Raw genomic sequence first — 22,500 nt, 5'->3', positions numbered from 1 at the left:
GTATTATTTTTCTATCAAAATAATTCATTTTCTCATTTTCTTTCTTTGTGTATTTTTCTTTATCAAGTTAAATTTTTCTGAATATTACATTAATTTCTGTTTCGATTGATGAAAATTAGAAAAAAAAGTAAAAGAATATGTTTGTCTATATTCTTTTGTGTTTCTACTGGGGTTAAACTGAAAAGGAAAATTAAAAGAGAATATTGTGTTTACTGATGTTTAATTAAGTTGAATGAAAAGTAAAAAAAAAATAAAACATGAAGTATTTGTTTTCATTTTCTTCTGTTCGGACTGAGGAAAGTTACGGGAGAGTAAAAAAAGAAGATATTTGTTCATACTCCTCTTTTGTTTCGACTCCTAAAAAGAAAGTTGCCATAAAGGTTAAAAGAAAAAAAAGTCGAATAAAAAAGAGTTTGTTTTAATTTTCTTCTGTTTGGGCTGAGGAAAGTTATGGAAGAGTAGAAAAAGAATATTTGCGCATACTCATCTTTTGTTTCGACTCATAAAGAGAAAGTGCCAGAATGATGAAATGAAAGAAATGTCGAATATCTTTTATGTTAATCCCTTCAATACTGGGACACACTTTTACCTTGAGAATTGTGCACGTTTAGACCATTTTATTGACAATAGGAAAGATCAGTGAAGGTCAGAAGGTTAATGGCCACAGTCTTCACTATTTTAATCCCTCACGTAAGTTTCTGAAAGTGTATAAAATCACCAAATAATAAGCAGAACGAATATGGGAACCCGTCATGGTACTCTAGGGGTTAAGGAGAAACTAGAAAGACAGAGAAGTATTTACGTATATTGACATTAAGAAAGGCCAATGAAGTTTCTGAAAGTATATAAAATCACCAAATAATAAGCAAAACGAATATGGGAACCCGTCATGGTACTCTAGGGTTAAGGAGAAACTAGAAAGACAGAGAAGTATTTACGTATATTTACATTAGCAAAGGCCAATGAAGATCAGAATATTAATGGCCACAGTCTTCACTATTTCAATACCCCCACATACGTAAGCAGAACGAATTATTTACGTATATTCTTTATTTAAACCGATAAAAAGAAGAGGTTGGAAAACTAATGGAAAAATCATAGTTTCCTCTGTTTAGATCGACAAAGAATGCAGAAAAATGGAGAAAATTACAAGAAAAAAATATCTAGTATGTAATATAATACACTGAGCTTCTCCTGGAATTCGCCTGTGATTTCCTGATTTGAGAAGAATGCACTTTTTTTCTCCCCCCTTCTGTCCGGCACGACGCAGATTATAGGCTGAGCAAAACCTTAGGAACTACTCTAATATTACGGAATGTTGTAAGCTGTACGAGATATGCATAGGAGGAGCTGTAATTCTGTTATCTAGCCTTCAATCTTTTACTTTTCTTTCTTGTTGTAGTATTTCTTGACTTCCGCTCTTCACTTATCTTTCTCTTTTCGTCTAACTATCATTTTCTTCCGCCCTACTCTCTCTCTCTCTCTCTCTCTCTCTCTCTCTCTCTCTCTCTCTCTCTCTCTCTCTCTCTCTCTCTCTCTCTCTCTCTCTCTCTCTCTCTCTCTCTCTCTCTCTGCGGTTTCCTGTAACATTTGTATTTTCATCATTCTTCTTGTTCTTGTTCTTTTTTCTTCTTGATCTTCTTTTCTGTTGTTCTGCTTCTTTTTCTTTTTCCATTTCCTTTTTTTTCCTCTTCCTTTTCTTCTACATCCTCCTCCTCTTCCTCCTCCTTCTCCTCTTCCTCCACCTCCACCTCTTCCTACTACTACTACTACTACTACTACTACTACTACTACTACTACTACTACTACTACTACTACTACTACTACTACTACTACTACTACTACTACTTAATTGCTTTCCTAAAAGACTCCTGCTTTATATCTTCTTTCACTATTTCCTCTCATTACTCCTGCTCCTCCTCCTCCTACTCCTCCTCATCCTCTTATGATGTCTCAGAAAGCATTGTCCTTTAGGTGATGTCTTGGTTAGTGTGTGCTGTGCGTAACAATAACATTATCACTGTCAAGAAGAATGATTGCACTGGTGACTCTATCTCCCTTGGCTGGCTAAATCAAGCTAAATTATAACAGGAAGCATATGCGTTCACGATTATTAGTGTTTAGAGGAGGGAATGAAAGGCGTTAGATAGTGTTGGATATGTATATATTTCAGGATTTATGTTCATTGTGATATTATAATGTTGTGTAACTGATCCTCTTTAGGTATATGCAACTATTGTCGATCTTAGTAACGCTGTATTGAGATTTTTAAAGCTCTTATGAGAATGAAAAAAAATCATAATACTTGCTCTTCCAATATTTAGTCACTTTAATATCTAAAGGAGCTTGTGATTGAGGAATGCTGTGCGATGGCATTTCTTTAGCCTTTCACTGCCATAATCGATAATGCACTGTTTTAAAGTTTTTGTATAATATATTTAGAAACATCTACATAATTTACAAAGAAATAGAAAAAAAAAGATTCTCAATTTTAACCATTATGAATAAAAAAAAAACCTGGCTACAGAATTCAAGAAGTTTCTCTAGAGTAGCTTGTGATTTAAGATATTTTTTTACTGCAAGACAAAATTTCTCTTTTAAGTTTTTTCTCATGATACTTGTTTTAAACTCCAATAGATATTTTAGCAGCGAAAATTACAAAACTAAACTTCAGCTCTATTTTTCTCTCCTGATTTTCCATATAAACAATCTTCACAGTGCTACAGAGGCCAATAAAGCAGTCCCCACAGCAGGAAAGAGGTTCAGTAAAGAAATTTGACATACTGCTACTCCCCGTTGTAAAGTATAAAAAAAAAACGCTCGTAGAACCAAATACAAAGTGTCTGCAGTAGTTTGTGATGAAGAAGTATCCCCAAGTTATCGATGCATCACAAGTTACATAATTCCTTCAATGTGTCTGAAGCCGCGATGGAGATAGAAAGTCAAGGTCGGCCTGTATCTGTTATCAGAGCCCACACACTCACCACGCACATCCTCCCCCTCACCCTCCAGACTCTCCTTACCCTCCACCTACACTACACGTATTAACATCACCACTCTCACCCAGGAACTCCAATTATCTGTTGCTACTCGGCCTAATAACGGAGCGCAGCCAGGAGGAAAAGTTTTTTGGGTGTGTGTGTGTGTGTGTGTGTGTGTGTGTGTGTGTGTGTGTGTGTGTGTGTGTGTGTAGTTCACCCAAAGGTCTTAATAGCACGTGCCTGACTCCTGATCTCTTGTTATTACCCATAGACCACTCCAAACTGTAAGTGAAGCTGACTTAGTAACTTCTTGATAATGAGTGAACGAGTTTAAGAAAATGATGGGGTGAATATCAAGACAATGCAACCTGAGCTAAAGACTTTAACATTGAGAGAGAGAGAGAGAGAGAGAGAGAGAGAGAGAGAGAGAGAGAGAGAGAGAGAGAGAGAGAGAGAGAGAGAGAGAGAGAGAGAGAGAGAATCACTAAGAAAACAAATCTGCTGGAAGGAAAAAAACTTTGAAGGTGTCACTCCCCAAAAGAAAACACTAGTCCAGAACTGCATTGTAAATTGTGTGTGTGTGTGTGTGTGTGTGTGTGTGTGTGTGTGTGTGTGTGTGTGTGTGTGTGTGTGTGTGTGTAATTCCCTCTTACTCCTATTTACCTGCAGTGATTTGCCCGTCACTCAGCGCAGCGTGATTGGAATGCTTCTCTGCTTTCCTCCGTTTCTCCCCCACGAGGCAGTGTTTAAAAAAAAGTGCCATGATGAAAATTTTCCGAGAAATTTAGTAGATAAAAAAGAAACTATAAAACCGCAAGAGACATTCACGCGGCCTTTCTTTTTTGAGCATTTACAAGTAACAAACTTCAAAAACCTGTTAATCATGTCAAGGAAAAACAATTTCTTACATTTAACAGTAATGTCGAGACTAAGATCGCTTAATCTGAAACACATGTAATGAATGGTATTTATTGCTGTGGAATTTATAAAAAGAAAGTTTAATGAAATGTTATATTTAATGACGAAAAAAGACTCCGAAATAGTGGTCACATTCTTGCGTCTCTCAGAGCTAACGAGAGAGAGAGAGAGAGAGAGAGAGAGGGGAAGAGAACGGGAGATGCAGAAGCAGACTGATAGAGACATAGAGCGAGGCAGAAAAATAGGTCAAGATAAGATAAGTTTTAGTCAAAGCTAAAGCTAATATTGTTAAAGATGAGAGAGAGAGAGAGAGAGAGAGAGAGAGAGAGAGAGAGAGAGAGAGAGAGACAGCATGTATACGTACACTCCACACTCGGCCCTTTAAGTCCTGCAACAGTGATTGGTCAGCCAGTGAAAGGCGCGTCAGCTGCCTCAGAACTTTTGTTGCAGGAAAGTGGCGGCGATTTTCCGTAATGCGGTGAGATCTGGCGGTGAGGCGCGTGCATATATTCTTGGGTGGCCTCGATAGATGTTCCTCTTTTGTATGTTGTCGCTGGCTCAGGTGTTCCTTTCTCTTTTTATCATGTAATGTGGTAGTCTTTGGTTATGTGAAATTAAGATTTTTGATCACGGCGTTGCAAAAAAAAAATAAATAATAGATAAAATGCTAATCCTTATTACTTCACTATGTTGTTTGTTAGTTAATGAGTAATCTTTGATCTTATTGCATTACGTGATGGTTTGAGGAGGAGGAAAATAAAGAAAAGAATAGTTTTTACATGATTACATTATTTATTAGTGAATTGATACAGTTGGTATTGGTTTATAGAAAATGGAATCTTACTTACATAAAGTTAACGCATGGAATCAGTAAAAACAAGACCAAAAGATAACTGAAGGTATTCACAAAAGGAGGAAAGAAAAGTAAACAGAAGAAAATTCATATTCTTAAAAAATATTATAAGAATGATTAGATAAAATGGAATATGATAGAAGAAAGTTTAACTCTAATGATATGTATAGAAAAATATTGAAAGGAAGTTGCAAATAATTTAGAAAGTATACCTTATAAAAAGAAGAAATTCTGGAAAGGAGACGCAAAACCTAACCTCCTAAAACCCACCTCACTCTATACAAAAAAGCTTTAGTGTATACAAGAGTGGCAGCAGCGATGACTTGAGGATTCAGCTCATTCCAAATTAAATATCGATGCGTAACGTAGTGGAAAAATTGATCACGACTGTACTCCGGGTTCGCGATGAAAACTGCGATGAAAAAGTAGCGCAGGAAATTTGCTTTATCATACACAGTGAGTCTGCTTATGTTGCTTCCTCCTTGTTGACTCTTCCTCAGCTTTCTCGTGTTCATATTATTCTCTCTCTCTCTCTCTCTCTCTCTCTCTCTCTCTCTCTCTCTCTCTCTCTCTCTCTCTCTCTCTCTCTCTCTCTCTCTCTCTCTCTCTCTCTCTCTCTCTCTCTCTCTCTCTCTCTTTCTATATCTATATCTATATATCTATTTATCTATCTATCTATCTTATATGTATATATATATATATATATATATATATATATATATATATATATATATATATATATATATATATATATATATATATATATATATTCAGTAACGAGCCCATTACTTTGCCGAGTGTCAGAGAGGTAGGGATGCCATACGAGGCTGGAAGCAGAGCAGTAGTGCCAGAATGGTGTAGGGGTTGCGGTGCCAGAAGGATGCTGGGTTAGTAGTAGGGTGCTTGAGCAAATCACCTCCTCGTGCCCGCTTTGGATTTGCTGATGGAAAAATCCCTGACATGTTTTTTTCAAGATGAATGAAAGGTGTATGTTTTCTTTTTTAATTATCGTGGAGACTGAAAAAGTACAAATTAATTCTTTTGGTGGTGATTTTAGTTAATCTTTATGAGGAAAACCACCAGGTACTTTAATTAATAGAAAACAGGAAATATTGGGTTCAAGCTTGATAAAATTACATTAGAAAAATGATAAGAAAGAAGTAGTCTATCCTCAAACAGAATTATAGGTGGATGAAATAGACTCAGTAATTGTTTCTACTCGTGGATCACTAAGGAGCTGTAAGAGTAGAGTAGATGAATTCATAGATGAAGTTGATCGGTAAGTGTACTTCGTGTATATGTAGGTCTGGTGGCATATTGCAGCTTGTTCCTACAGAAGCGTAAGGAAACATTCCACGCTGCTTCAGAGGCCTTTATTATGAAGCATCTCTGCCTCGTTCCTACATCATTTAAAAGAAAGCTCTAGTTAAAGCTATGTAATTTTTTTAAAGTGATTTTTTTTACAACTTCGGTGACAATTTAACAAGATTTCTAGATCATTGACAAAAGAAATGGTCTTGGAAACCCTGCTAATCATTTATGTGGCGTTTTGAAAATAGTCCTGGTGAGAGCACAGTGTTTTTGATTGAGGGCCAGAAAACGTTCAGTAGCTGCTACAATAACAACACAGCGATTTCCAGCAGTTAGTGGCAGCGGCGTGTTTTACCTCCCATCGTGGCTCTAGTCATGCGGGGATGCAGGTGGTCAGAGTTCATCATGCAAGACTTATGATAGGAGCCCAATGAATACAGGAATATATGAAGTCATTCTTTCACACTAAGAAAAGAAAAGAGCGAATAAAGAAAACATAACTTCCAAGCGGCTATTTATAGATACAAATACTTGATGTGAACGCTGAATTTATGACTGACATTACGCGCCTCTGCCACCAAGTTTCGCCTTCTTTGAAACTAGTATTATGCAGGATTTTTTTTTTTATTCAGGTTCTTGGGTCATAATCTTAATAAAGTCTACTCGCTGGATACTTTTTATGATCAACTTCAGCAGTGTCATGATAGGGTTCACTGCATCACTATAAGACGGTTGGAGTTGTTAGTGCAGAGTCCATAGGGAGCTTCAACCTGCAGACTAAACAAACTCACAGACAGGGATGATAGCTGGGTTCAGATAAGTTTGTTTCACAAAGACTACCAATGTCGTCCTGATGGCTTCTTGCAGCTTATTTATTTTTAGTGGTCCTATTTTCGTCTCAAATATTATACAAAGTATAATGTCTTCCAAAGAATAAAATATATAGAAGTCTATGATACACACACACACAGACAAATGGACAGACAGACAGACAGTATATTTTATTATATAAGATATATAATATGATTCGGTGCACGAATTGACAGATTGAGGTACCGAAGCAATCTGTGATCGGTTTAATGTAAGTCGCGAGGTTTGTTCACAAAAGAAGCAGTGCAAATTGACTAGCGCTGTTCGCGATACGCGAACAAAGGTAGAATGCTCTAAGAGGATCATGTTCTGGAATCAAACAACAGCTAGAAAACAATTGCATGCATGATACACAAACTGATCGTTCCTGATTATTCGGACTGAAGAAAGGTTGAGTTTACTGTTAAGCTTACGTATGTACAAAAGAAGAAATCGTGAAACACCATGATTGTTTGTGGTGGAGCATGATGACAAAATAAAACAAAACGTATGATTTAATTCTTGGTGGCAAGGGATCAATGTCTACCATTCACCAGTTATTTTCTTATATATATATATATATATATATATATATATATATATATATATATATATATATATATATATATATATATATATATATATATATAATTACTCTTTTCTGAAAGTCGTATAATTACGACGGTGATGCACTTAATAACATCATACGATCTATTTGTGGTGCTAAACTGATAATAAGTCTGTTCAAACTACAAGTGGAACTCGTACAACCCTCAGTAACTGTTGGAAGCATCAGCGACACTTGACAATAGAGGTTGGTGCTTGAGTCAACACGCTGTCTTGGAATCCTGCTCAAGGCCGTCGTCCCACATGACACTCTCCACTCTACACATTATCGACTTTCTCGCCGTGAGAAAGAGCTGGCCACGTTTTAAGGTGTTATCGTCTCGTCGTGCCGCTATTCCCGACACAGAACTGAGGCATACTCACGATTCTTGGGCATCATCCATAAATCGTGGACTTCCTCAGCAGCGCAGACTGACGGAGGGAAGAAAAATTGGGCAGCAAATTACGAACGAACATTGATGAGTCCTGGAGAGAGTTCGTGGCCGCTGAGTCCTTAAATTAGCACGCGAAAGGTGGAACAGGAACGTGTTTGGCCAGATTGAAGAATGAAGGGTTGAAAAGTTCTATCTTCCTCAGAATTAGTTGTGAAAATAAAATATTCCGTAACTTACTCGACTGGCACAAGAAAAGCTGACAGGATGTTTTCGGCAGCTCTTATAACACCTCCATTTCTCTAAGTGCCATCATTGTTTTCAGATTCATTAAACAATAAATATCCTTTTCGTATTTTTGTTCTTCAGATGAACTCTCTATACGGAAAACTTACCAATAACCAGGTTTGCAATATCTCACGATACATACAAACATTTATGAGTTTTGATTGGAAAGCTTCTTAGCTTAAATCAGGCACTGTTATTCATAGGCATAAGCCATTATTGTCAATATCGCAGCTGAAAGCAGGTCAAAACGACCGGCGTGAGCGTGGTGCCTTGACACGAGTCCTGAAGGTGAAGTCAGTCGTGTCGATCATGAATGAAGCGCTAGGGAGTCAGCGGCTGTCAGGTCATTATCAGCAGCAGCAACAAATTTCACTGCCTGAAGTATTTCCGGCAACTGTCGCTGAGTAGCGCTGACCCACTTGTGCAGCCTTCTGCGTTTTTGGAACACTTTCTCCAAGCGCGGGACACTGCAGGGACGTAGCGACGCCCTCTGAAAGCACTCCCTAGGAAACACGTGGGGCGGTTCCTCTGCAGGTAGTGAGTGGGAACATCCCCACCTGATGGTAGAGAGGGATAGTTTTTTAGCTCCTGCACATTTTGTCATGCTGTTTACTGAACTCGATAGAAAATCAATACTTAATAAAACTTTATCAAAATGCAGCATTGCATTGACTTGTGGTTACATAACTGATCAACACTGGTATGCAGGTGTTCATGACTTACATTTTATAACACCGTGGTGGTCTGGTGCACTGGATTTTTTCACATAAAAATCAAGATAATTTGCAGTAATTGAACAATAATCAGGCACACATTGTAATCGTAAGCTTCAGTGTGTTCATTAACTCTTGCGTAAAACTCTTTAGTATAATTTATAATATATAGTTCAGGTTTCTTAGGATCATGCTTTCTCCTTTTTTTTTCTTTCTCCTTACTTCAGCTCGTTCAAGCAGCGCTGGCATGTCAGAGCTGAACTTAACGTCACTCTGCACCAACACTACAAGGTCCTACTAATTCTTTCTCTTCGTTCCTTCCTCATATTGTACTTTCAATTTCCGTCTTTTCCATGACTCAAACAATCGGTGAAATTAGCGAAGAGGCACCATGTTATGTATGTATGTATGTATGTAAGTATGTTTGTATGCATGAATGTATATATGTACTATGTATGTATGTATGTATTATATATATATATATATATATATATATATATATATATATATATATATATATATATATATATATATATATATATATATATATATGTGTGTGTGTGTGTGTGTGTGTGTGTGTGTGTGTGTGTGTGTGTGTTTATGTTTTTTGGGATATTCTAACAAGGTTCTGTTTCACTGAGATGAAATATCATTACAACCTCATTAATCATCTCAGTAACCTTTGAAAATATATCTTCGTTTAGAAGTCACGAAGCATGAGCCCTTTTGTCTGTATGCTTTTTCTTTTTTTCGATGAATTTGAGTGTACAAGTAATGGAATAAATCTTGCCTCATAGGTCTTTCACCTTTTATAAGCATTACTAAAGTATATAGATCATCAGTATTAGCTTCAGATGCAGGAAAAAAAAAACAAGAGGTATATGAATAAATCTTGTCACCTAGGTCATGTATGTTGCCTTAAGTGCACAGATCATTAGTATTGGTTCAGACGCAGAGTAAGACAAGAGACATAGACATAACACTTCACTCTTATCACCTACACAGATAAAGGCAACTAATTAATCAGCCTTTAAATCTCACAATACTTTAATACCTTTCCTCTGAAAATACTGTATCATTCTCTCTCTCTCTCTCTCTCTCTCTCTCTCTCTCTCTCTCTCTCTCTCTCTCTCTCTCTCTCTCTCTCTCTCTCTCTCTCTCTCTCTCTCTCTCTCTCTCTCTCTCTCTCTCTCTCTCCACTTCTTTTTATCTTTACATGTTCTTCCAAGTGAATAGAAAAATAATTTGCAATATAGAAGCATCTAATTTCTCATTGTCGATTTGATATGAGTGAAAATTTCTGTATATTTTCTACTCGATATTTTGCCCCTGACTGAAGTCTTGATGCATGAATGTTGCTTGTACTATACCAAGTTTTCAACCGTTATTCTTTTTTAAGTGACAATTTCTAAGTAATTTCCTTATTGATCAAGAGACCATTTCTTTTTAATTTTCTAGTTGTTGTTTTTCCTGTTCTCCCAAATACAAAAATACTGGTAAAATGTTTAGTTTAGTTTCTTTTCATACTGATTTGATTAAAGTTATATTTTATTTATATTTTCCATCAACATTACAGTATATACAGAGGTTTGGCTTACTGCTTTCATTTGAGTGACAATTTCCTATTATTTTTCCTTTTAGACTGGTGGTGAGTACTGGTTTGTCACTGTCATCTCGTCTGGAAACTCGCCATAAAAGCTTCATCACTCTGAGCACAAGTACGAGGTGAGTACTGGCTTCCCTCGTCATCTCCTTAGCACAACCGTTTAGAGATTTACCAAACGCCATATCATTGCTAGCACAAGTATATGAGGCCGTGTCTGTGTCGACCTTTGTGTGCCTTTCTTTTCCAGCCGGTCCGCTTCTTTACCTGCACTATTTCTTTCGTGTTCCTTGCTGACGTTATCGCTTTTCACGTGTGTGTGTGTGTGTGTCATGTGGAAGGAACCTGAAGGAACTTGTTGTTACGTTGTGCTGAATCTTCTGTGGATTGGATGAAAATTTTTGTGGTGGACAGAAATATCTAGAAGGAAAAAGTGTCATCAGCCTGCGATTGTTACGCCTGCGGGTCAAAGATGTCTTGGTATGATGAAGGAAATGCCCAAAATAGTCTTCTATCTTCCCTGCTCATGAAAGTCTCGACAGTGGCCTGGAGCAGAATTCCGTGTGTCGCGTCTCACGTTGCATGTCAGGACTCCAAGCACTGGCCGTTACATGTTTATGGTATTTCGCAAAAGTTGATGTTTTTTTTTTTTCTCGTCGTATATCTTTATTCTATGACTTTTCTATTTTCTCTCATCTTTCTCTTCCTCTGTTTTTTTTATCTTCGTGTTTTTATTGAATGTTTAATTTGCATCATTCTCCTGTTCTAGTATGCGTTTATTTATTTTTCCCCTTGATTATATCTTACTTTTGCATCTTTCTCTCTCTACGTTTTTCATTTCTTGCTTATTTTCGTAAACATTTATCGTTGTTTTCACCACGCTCTCTTACTTTGCAATTCGTTTCTCATTTAGTTTCGTGATTTTTCCTTCGCTTATTCTTGCATCTCTTCCTTTTGATATCAGTTAACCTTCTCTCTTTCTTGAACCTGAGCCTGATGTTCAAAGCGAGATCCAGAAAAGCTTAAGAAAGAATATTTTTTTACATATCGAGGGTGAAGAGTCCAACACATACAGCGACCACAGTAACACGAGTGAGGCATAGCGCGTTTGGTGCGGGGAGGCGGAGAGTTAATTTGGTAGCTTGTTGCTGGAGGGCTGGCGGAGAGCGAGCCATCGTGAGCCGCTGCGTGTTGCGTGAGGTTCCGCCACACGATTGCAAGGTGAAGGCAGGTGGAGCGTGACTCTGCTGCTGCTCCTGTTCTCGCTTCCCTCCGCTACGTATGTGCACCTTCGTCCCAGACCTCCATCACAGCGCTCTCTTCCACACGCCTTCACAATATTCTCTCACTCAGGTCCCTATTACCAGATTCCTTTCCAGATCTTCGGTTATTTTATCTCTCATCACCAGCGTTTGTTACTCCCTTCGTTCCAGATTTCTACTATCACTTTCTTCATGAGTAATCTGTCATCCTTCATTCAAGACTTCATCAGGTTTTTCGTTTCTAAGTTTAGCTCTGTATTCCCTTCCGAACGTATCTTTTATTTCTAGCACATTTTATTTGCGCTCATTTTTTCCACACTTCTACAATAATATTTTTCCCAGACTTCTCTTTCGCCGTACTGCCAGACTTCTATCCGTTACTGAAGCATCTTATGTTCCATTTTTCACAAAACTCTTCGTTCGTGTCTTCCAGTGCCACACTCCAGTACTTCACTTTCTTGCATATGTATCTTTTCTTTCCATCCAACACCTTATCACATTCTTTGTTCCACGGATTTCACTTTTAAACTCCTTTCCAGATCTCTCTCTCTCTCTCTCTCTCTCTCTCTCTCTCTCTCTCTCTCTCTCTCTCTCTCTCTCTCTCTCTCTCTCTCTCTCTCTCTCTCTCTCTCTCTCTCTCTCTCTCTCTCTCTCTCTCTCTCTCTCTCTCTCTCTCTCTCTCTCTCTCTCTCTCTCTCTCTCTCTCTCTCTCTCTCTCTCTCTCTCTCTCTCTCTCTCTCTCTCTCTCTCTCTCTCTCTCTCTCTCTGTCTGTCCTGATATCCTTTCTAACATACTTTTTTTTCCGTACCTCTCTCTCATTCTGCGCCCGAAACATCCTGTACCAAAGTCCCTTCCAGGCCTGTTCCACCTTGCGGTTTACTTTTCACCACACCCTTCGATCCAGACCTTTAGCACCCACACGTCTCTCACCACAGGTACTTCATCACCACCACATACTCCGTTCCACTTCCATTACGTACCAGGCTCCCTTCCAGGCACGCCTCACCTTACGTTCCCTCCTGTCACTGCACCCCATGATCCAGAAACCGTCCCCAAGATCTTGTGACGTCAAAATACCAATCAATCACTTCCAACCACACCCTCGAGACCTCCCTCACACCCAACTCTCGACTCTCTCTCTCTCTCTCTCTCTCTCTCTCTCTCTCTCTCTCTCTCTCTCTCTCTCTCTCTCTCTCTCTCTCTCTCTCTCTCTCTCTCTCTCTCTCTCTCTCTCTCTCTCTCTCTCTCTCTCTCTCTCTCTCTCTCTCTCTCTCTCTCTCTCTCTCTCTCTCTCTCTCTCTCTCTCTCTCTCTCTCTCTCTCTCTCTCTCTCTCTCTCTCTCTCTCTCTCAGTCGGCCCCTCCCGCACCCTTTCCCTTCACTTTTCCTCTCAGTACCTTCGAGTCTATCTTTACGCCACGAGGGTTAGTGGTGTTGCTGCTGCTGTTGGCGCTACCGTCACACGCTCCAGCCTTCTCCCGCGTGCTGCTCATCAGGCCACCCGCCCACCTCACCCATCATTCTAGAAAGTTACAGTGCCATGACGAAGCGTACGCAGTTATGTTTCGTCTTGCTGCACTCTGCTCCTGTAATGAAAGAAGCGAGAAATGGGCTGCCTGATGGCTGAATGACTTACTGGTTTGACTTATAGGCTTCAGGGTTGACTGGGAAAGAAGTTTTATTTATTTTTTTTTACTTACGGGTGCCTGGATGCGTTGGAAGTGAGAGCTAATGACTTTGTATAGAAAGAGAGTTTGTTAAAGTTACGTAAAGGTTTTCCTATGCTTCATTTGTGTTAGAGGGAAGCGACTTGGGTTTGGATCCTGTGGGTGACGATACCAGTGATACAAACGAAGGGGTTAGTATTAGAAATGTGTCTGATTATGATTTGTTACGTTCTGAAGCCTTTATTTTTTGTATACTCACATGTGTAAGAATATTCTCTCGGAGCAGGGAGGAGACTGGGGAAGAATTCTCTGTAAATTAAATGAAATGCAAAAAATGGAAAGATAGAAACGCTTAAAACCTCTCAAGAACCGCAGAGTTTGTCATGAAAATAAGTTATGATTATTTTAGTGATCTGTTTCTTGTTTGGAATAAATATACACAAAACAGAAAGACATTTAGAAGAAGAAAAAAACTACTTAGATTGAAAAGTAAACAAATGCAGCGAAGGAAGGGTCAGGATCAATGAGAGAGAGAGAGAGAGAGAGAGAGAGAGAGAGAGAGAGAGAGAGAGAGAGATGGACGGTTTAGTATATATATCTTTTTTTTATCAATTATTCAAGAAGGACTCGGGCAAGAGGGATCCTGTTTGTACGGTGGGAGAGAAAGTTTCGTGCAGATAGCTCGTGATGTAATGACAGTGATTGCCAGTGATAAGTGGGTCGAATAATGAGACGAGTGGTCTGGACTCACCATATCAATACCATGGTGACTTTCTTACCTGTTTTATATTTTCTTATGTAGTTGTAATTGTATCTATCTTATTTAGCTATTCATGTATGCCTGTTTATTTATACTATTTGATTTTGGAGTTTCTTTATTTGGTTGTATTCTATTTTACAGGAATTTTTAACTGCCATATTGTTGTGGCTGTGATGTTACTTTATTTTCTTTTGTTTGCTTGCTTTTTCGGTTAGTCGGGTAAAGGTTTTGTTTTTTCTTCCATTTCTTGTCTTATTTTTGGTGTGTTTCTTGCTTGCGACATTGTACTTTCATTTTTTTTATACAGTGTTTCTCGCGCTGCCAAGTCTAACCATCAATCACTGAGTCTTTCCCATTTAAATCATTATACTTATTCATTGTTCTATAAGAAGCATTTGAGTTTACCATGAGTTTTGTACTAAATTAGATAAAAGAATTATAGGACGGTGTTAGCTTTCCCTTAAGGTACTGCTACGATAATGTATCGTTAACAAAGTATGTGCATATGAGGTAAAGTACAATTTGGAATTATTTAACATGCAGAGAAAAAAAAAAACTTAAGCGTCATGTGAAAGTTTTGCTCTTGCTTAGATTTAAGAAGCTACGATTTAAGAGGGACTAAAGGCTGACCCCTCAGTGAACCATTTTTTTTCGTTCTTTTTTGCTGGCCAGACCAGACCAGTGTTCCTCTTACGTTAAAAAAAATAATACAGGTTTAACAGTAAAGTGCAGCTGTAGTTAATAAAAGTTCATTACAAAAACTGTGAGGCAAATGTTCATTCGGTCTTTGGTCGAGAAACTGTGCAGGTAGTGATGGTGATGGTGGTAGTGATGGTGGTAATGGTGGTGGGGACTGAGTGTGTTGGCGGCAAGCAACAAGGGAGCGCCGCGGGTTTAATGGAGCGTGTAAGCCTGGCGGATTGGAGTGGTGTGTGCGTCACCAGATGCTGCTGCCGTGGAGAACCAGGTGACCCAGGCAGCGGCAGCCACACCTGTTGTTACTGATGACCGCCGCTCTGGTCCCCCTGCATCCTGTGGTTTGGGTCAATGGCTATTCTTTTCTTAGTCTGTTTTCAATTGTGTGTGATGTTTTCTTTTTCTATTTGAGGGCAGATTAATAAGTATCCTTCTCATATCTCCGTTTTAAATTGTGTGTGATTCTCTTTTCCTTCAGTTAATGTGCAGAAAAAATACTTGTTCTGCACATATCTGTCTTAAATTGTGTATTATTGGTTTCATTTATCTTATATGCAAAAATATACCCATCTTACACTTATCTCTGTCTTAAATTACGTATGATTCTCCTATCGATAATTTGCCTGGGGAAAATGAAGTGGAATTGTTACGTTAATGAGCGTGAGGTCACTCTAATGAAAGCTGTGGCATCATTTGTGTATCGGCATTAGCAAGGGTTGCGGGCACTAATGATGCACCAGAACGGTAATGTTGACTTGTGCTGCTTACAGAATTACCACACGGTGCATCACATCGGGGAAAACACACACACACACACACACACACACACACACACACACACACACACACACACACACACACACACACACACACACACACACACACACACACACACACACACTCAACCTCAGAACAAAAATAGTTTTCTCTAATAAGAGCAACGTGAGCAGGATAATATTTTCACTGCAAGAAAGTCTCCATGATAAGAACTCACTCGCGTGGTGTGATTTTCTTTTCTTTTTTCAATAATAGGAAAAGGAATGAATTTAAATTTAACAAAATGAAGGTTAAATTTTAAATCTCTTAAAGTGCTAACAAAATTTACCTCCAGAAACAAGAGAGAGACAAAAAAAAATAAATGAAACTATCAAACGAAAAAAAAGCGAAAAGAAAAAAAAACTAATTTAAAGTTCAACAACAAAGTCATTCAGAAAATTTCCCTGAAGAAATAACAAAAAAAAGGATGAAAATATAAAGCTAATAAAGCAAAGAACTAACCCAAAGTTCAACCATAGAAGCAAACTCGAAAATTTCAGAACATATTCCAAACTTACATTCAATTCACCTGTGTTCTCGTTTCGCGTCACCATAAAGAAGTGAGCTCACGAGGCCGCGCTATCTGTGAAACGTGATGTGATGCCTTTTTCCCACATGACTTTCACACACTTGACCTGTAAGTTGTAATAATTCTTAAGTATACGCCGATAGACTGGTCATATTCTGAAGCAAACCCAAGTAATACCCAGGCTTCTTATTACATGGCGTGTGGGATGTGGATAAGAATCAGTGTAAGATTTTCAGATGCACTTGCTGATTCCTTAAGATTATACACCTTCATTGAATTTCTTAGGTAAAATCGTGTATCTTTCTACCATTACGGCATGACCCACAAGCAATGGTACGTACCGTGCTAACTTATAACCATATTTCAGCCTCAGGGAGAGTCGAGCCAATGAAAGTTACGGTCCTGTTTTGTAATGAAATGGGGAAGTGTCTTGAATCATCAAAATCTCTACTTGGTCAGCCCTCCCTCCTCCTTTTTGCTGGTGTGATGGCAGGAAAAAGTTACTTCATTTATAGATATACAGACACGAATCAGCTGTTTGACAGAGTTTGTATATGATTGTAATGCTTTCTCTCTCTCTCTCTCTCTCTCTCTCTCTCTCTCTCTCTCTCTCTCTCTCTCTCTCTCTCTCTCTCTCTCTCTCTCTCTCTCTCTCTCTCTCTCTCTCTCTCTCTCTCTCTCTCTCTCTCTCTCACACACACACACACACACACACACACACACACACACACACACACACACACACACACACACACACACACACCAAGACCCTGTTCAACTTCACCTCGCTAAGTGAAGCGGAAAGTTCTGTCAGCAGTGCACGGAGACTTTAATATTCTTCTTCACTCCGCTCGCGTATCAACCTTTGTCTCTGCTTGGCGGGGAGTGAGAAGCTGGATGGTACTACAGAAATATCAATGCAAGTAAACGCTTATTCTTCTAGTTATAGGTCAACTGGTTGTGGTGATGGTGGTGGTGATGGCAGTGGTGTTTGTTTCTACTTATCCGGTCTTACTTGCCACTTAGACGAAAAGAATGAAAGATGCTGGATGATAAATATATGCAGGAATTCACTTCGTGTTCTTGGTATCCTGCATGTCATTGGGTTCTTGCGGTAAATGTTGGAGTGTTGCTGAGTATTTCCCGTCACTGTTATCTTGCGTCGTGCCTCCCTGTCCTCTCATAACTTGAAATATTACACTTTTTCTTATCTATATGCCTTTAATGCTTCTCTTAGATACCTTGCTCCACATGTCCCTTGTTTCCTTATCGTGAAATGCTACATATCCTATACTTATCTCCTATACACCTTTGATTGTTTTCTGCTATACCTTGCTTCATATCTTCCTGTCCAACACCTTTCTCTCATACACTTTCTATACCTTTATTTCATCTATATATCAACGTTGCATTTTGATATACTTCCTGCTATAACGTATTTCACATCCTTTACCTTTGTCTCTACCTTCCGTTGCTACTGTATGCAGCTCCTATTCCTTCAAATTTTCACATTGTATATCATTCTTTTATACTTTACTTCCACACACATTTCTGATACGTCATTCTTGTGCCTTGCTTCTATGCCTTGTTTCTATACCTGATGCTGTACTTTCTCTCGCATCTTATAACTCCTTTTCTCTCCTCTAACCTCACCTCCGCTGCGTATGGGACAATGAACGTCTCTTTCATTTTTCATATTTTCAGGTACAGACTTTAGCTGCCTCATTCATCACTTCAAAATGCGACGAGTGGAGAAGCGCTTTCCATGCACCGTATATATTTGACGATGCTCCTACGTACATCTTCTCTGTGTGTCCATCCATCGTATATATATTTGACGCTGGCACTGCTCCTGGATCTTTCCCGTGTGTGTCATTGTTGTCGTATTGAACATGATGCAAGGTAAATGAGATAAGCAAATCTTTATGAACCCTTACATTGCGTTGCCGCTAGTCCGTTTTTGCTTCGTTTTCACTGAAGTTGAAGGGAATGTGAAACTTGACTTGCTCCCAGGTAGAAATTCCTGTTTTGGGGAAAAAAAGTGTATACAATGAGAGGATTAAAGAAGAAGAAGAAGAAGAAGAAGAAGAAGAAGAAGAAGAAGTAGAAAAAAGAGAAGAAGGAGGAGGAGGAGGACTAGGAGGGAAGAAAAAGGAAATAAAGAAGAAAAAAAAGAAAAAAGAAGAAAAGCAAGAAGAAGAAAAAAAGAAGAAGAAGAAGAAGAAGAAGAAGAAGAAAGACGAAGAAGAAAAGAAAAAAAAAAACAAGAAGAAAGAAAAACAAGAAAGAGAAGAAGAAAAGTAAAGATCAATGGAGAGAAAAAGAGAGGGAGAATGAGTAGGATGAGGAGGAGGAGGAGGAGGATGAAGAGAGAGAGGCAGTTACTAGGAGACTGGAACATATGTTGACCTATATCGTAATACCAGCAAGCTATGTGGGTTTTGGCAGGACGTGATAACAGAAGGAGAAAAAGAAGGAGGAGGGGGACCAGCAATCACCAAGATAACTGTCGAACTACACATCACTATAAGTAAACTGTATGACGTATAGCAGAAAAGATTAAAATAAGAAGTGATGCTTGGTGAAAAAAAAAAATAACCAAAGCAAGTTAAAATGAACAGGACCAGATGACAAACGGAGCAACAAGATCAGCAAACGCAAGAATACTGACATACAGATTATCAAAATACAGAAATACCAAATAATAGAAGACCAGACCGCGTGGTTGGTTCAGAACGAGGGCACCTGGCTGAATAAACTTTAACACTAATGTCAGAGGAGGACAGAAAAGAGAGAAAGAGAGGAGAGAGAACGAACGCTCTTTCGCAAAGGATAGAAAAGAAAATACTTTAAAGATATTTCTGCAGTTTCGAAATAAGAAGGACGAGAACGAGGAGAAGAAGGAAAAGGAGTAGGAAAAGGAGCAGCAGCAGCAGGAATAGGAGGAAGAAGAGGAAGTTAAAGGGAAAAGAAGAAACACAAAGGGAGGCTAAAGAAAATGTTAGTACAAAGCAATGGAAATGTAGAGAGATTATTGTATTATTGCATTAGCCAAGCCAGTGTTCTCATAGTGATTTGCGTTGAAAAGGAGAACAACGAGAAAAGAAAAGAGGAAAAAGGAGAAACACAAATAGAGAGAAAGGAAATCGTCGAAGGAAGCAGCAGGAATATGGAAGATGAAAATTATTGTATTCTTGCGTCAGCCTAAACTAGTGATCTGATGGTGATTTGCATACGGAAGGAGCAAGACAACGAGGAGAGAGGAAAAGGAAAAAGGAGAAACACAAATAGAAAGGAAATCGTAGTATGAAGCAGGAGAAATGTGTACGACAATAATTATATTCCTGCACCGGCGATCGAAGGAGGTTTGCATTCTTGAGGAGACGACAACAACTATACTACTATTACTACGAGGAGGAGGAGGAGGAGAGAGGATGAGGAGGAGGAGGAGGAGGAGGAGGAAGAGGAGGAGGAGGTGTTGGAGTAGGAAAAAGGATGTAAAAGTATAAAAGCAGAAACTCAAAACAGAGAAGGGAAATCTTAGTATGAGGCAGCAGAAATAAATATAAAATAATTCTATTCATGCAGCAGCCAAACCAGTGATCTAATGGTGATTTGCATGTGTATTAGACTTACAAAAAGACTTGTATTCTTAAAGCGTTTGTCTCTCATCACGACAATTTTTCAAAGCCCACAAGGAAGAGTGTACCGGTTTTCATAGTTGATTTTCCTTGTGAGAGTCTGAGAGTGTTGAATTCTCGTTAGACTATCACGGAAATCCTGAATACCTTCACTTGTACAACCAATAACTTTCACTTGATGATTGTACAGTATTCAAAATATAGGAATCATAAAAACCGCCTTGAAAGCACCAATAACTTTCACTAAATTATATAGCTTCTCATGAATCTTGTCAGTACTGAGTGTTGAATATTGGTTAAGTTATTATGGAATTCATGAAAACTTCCTAGAAATCACCAGTATGATTCTCCTGCTATTTTTTCGTAGGAGAAGCACTGATCAAGGACAACAAAATTAGGAAAGATAAAACTCAGCGAAGTATCAATCACCAAACAGTTAGAAACCATTCGTCAAATACTGCTAAGTGTCTCAGTGTGTTCTTTACTGACAGTGTTGAATCCATCTTTAAGTTGTCACGAGAATTATGAAAACCTCCATTAAAAACCACGAATAACTTTCACTGTGGGCTGTCAGGAGAAGAATTTTTGAGAACACAAAGGAAAGTGTTTAGTTGCGACACAAAGAAACTCTCCACAAAGGCTGGTGCTTCCTTGGCGTGTGTGACTTTGATATTGTGGAGAAATTAGGGATTTATTGGATATCGTTTATTCAATGTTTTTCTTTGTCTTGTCTCTGTCTCTTATCTCCGTCTCATTACTATTCTCTCTCTCTCTCTCTCTCTCTCTCTCTCTCTCTCTCTCTCTCTCTCTCTCTCTCTCTCTCTCTCTCTCTCTCTCTCTCTCTCTCTCTCTCTCTCTCTCTCTCTCTCTCTCTCTCTCTCTCTCTCTCTCTCTCTCTCTCTCTCTCTCTCTCTCTCTCTCTCTCTCTCTCTCTCTCTCTCTCTCTCTCTCTCTCTCTCTCTCTCTCTCTCAACACACACACACACACACACACACACACACACACACACAGTAGGAGGTCGGTGTGAAACAGTGCAGAGCCGCGTTTTTCTTCATCTGTGGATTGCAGTACAGGAAGTGTGCAGCGAGCGGCGCCTGGGTGTGTGTGTGTGTGTGTGTGTGTGTGTGTGTGTGTGTGTGTGTGTGTGTGTTGTCGATGTCCGCTGTGCTCTGCCGCTGTTTATACTACGCAGACCAAACATTAGAGGAGTTTTGGGGTGTGGTGAGTAGAGAGAGGTGGAGGGAGGGAGGGATAGGGGGAGGAGGAAGGGAGAGAAAGAGAGAGAGAGAGAGAGAGAGAGAGAGAGAGAGAGAGAGAGAGAGAGAGAGAGAGAGAGAGAGAGAGAGAGAGAGATCATAGAAGTAAAAGGAAAGAAAAAAAATAGAATGGAAGAAAAATAGGAATTAAGAGAGGAACAAGGTGAAGAGAAGAGAGAAAGGAAAAAAATAGGAAAAAAAAAGAGAAGAGTTAGGCAGAGAAGCGAAGAGAATATCAACTTTCCTTAAGAATATTTGTAGTATTCCGATTTACTACACAACTCCACGCATATGATGGTTATTTTGCCTCTTCCTTCATCTTCACAGCCTTGGATTGATAAAATGTGTTGTTGAGGTGAGCAACAAACATAAGGAAAGGCGGAAAAAACAACAACAGTGATTTAGTCAGATGTGTTACATAATCTCCAACAATTTGACTACAGTTCAAGAAAGCAAAGTCACTAGTGTCATATTTAAAAGTAAGAGAAAGTTATGGTTGATTTTCTGATGTGCTTTTCTATATATGAGTGGAAAACTGGCCAAGGAAAACATACACACAAAAAAAAAGGGCCACTTACTTGCCAGTCCCCTTACAGGTCCGAGAGAGTTAACCCAAAAAATAGAGATAAATGTCTTGAAAATATATGCATCAGATCTTGATAAATACTTATGGGTTAAAACTTAGAATTTAAAGGTTTTTATAATCATTAACCAATTATTTAGAGTCAATTTCTTTGCCGTCTCTCTAGCCAGTGTTTCTTTTCTATACGAGGTCGCTGTTTCAGATGAGCCTTCTCCATGTGGTTCTGTTGAATATTTCTGCCTTGTCTATATCTCTTTCGGTTTTCTATCCTTATTCATGCAGCTCATCTCTTTTTTTTTTTCGGTGTAGAGGTACTAAACTGACAACAATTCAAGTCTATCACACACACACACACACACACACACACACACACACACACACACACACACACACACACACACACACACACACACACACACACACACATACACACGCTATAACTGTTTAAATTCTCTTTCTTGCAGCCAATCCACTTTATCGGTCTACTAGTAGTAAACTGACTAGCATATGATGTAACTTCCTTCAAGTCTTCTAAACACACAATGTAACTCTAACTGTCTTCCGTCTTCCTTCCGTAGTCAATCCATCTATTTAAAGATCTAGTACTGTTAAACTAACCGTATAACTCTTTCTGATTGCTATTGAAGTCTACCACACACTCAGTAGTTGATGCTGAGAATTCATGTCCTCGGAAATTACCCGCGGTGGCATAGTGGGTAAGGTGGTGAGCGTGGGAACGGGCAGATGTCCATTCATAGGTTCGAACCCCACTACT

General features: G+C 38.9%; 1 long non-coding RNA gene across 1 annotated transcript in view; it reads left to right on the top strand.

Annotated features, from left to right (window-relative positions):
* Nucleotides 1–22,500, top strand: part of LOC123504621 — a 191,196-nt gene that overhangs the window by 27,550 nt on the left and 141,146 nt on the right. Inside the window, exon 2 of the long non-coding RNA XR_006674894.1 lies at nt 10,553–10,636. This is a non-coding gene — a long non-coding RNA (uncharacterized LOC123504621). The remainder of the gene's footprint in view (nt 1–10,552; nt 10,637–22,500) is intronic.

Source organism: Portunus trituberculatus, chromosome 16, assembly GCF_017591435.1.
Source record: "Portunus trituberculatus isolate SZX2019 chromosome 16, ASM1759143v1, whole genome shotgun sequence".
NCBI classification, from domain to species: domain Eukaryota; kingdom Metazoa; phylum Arthropoda; class Malacostraca; order Decapoda; family Portunidae; genus Portunus; species Portunus trituberculatus.
The sequence above is the reverse complement of the archived record's forward strand: the minus strand, read 5'-3'. Positions and strand labels throughout refer to the sequence as shown.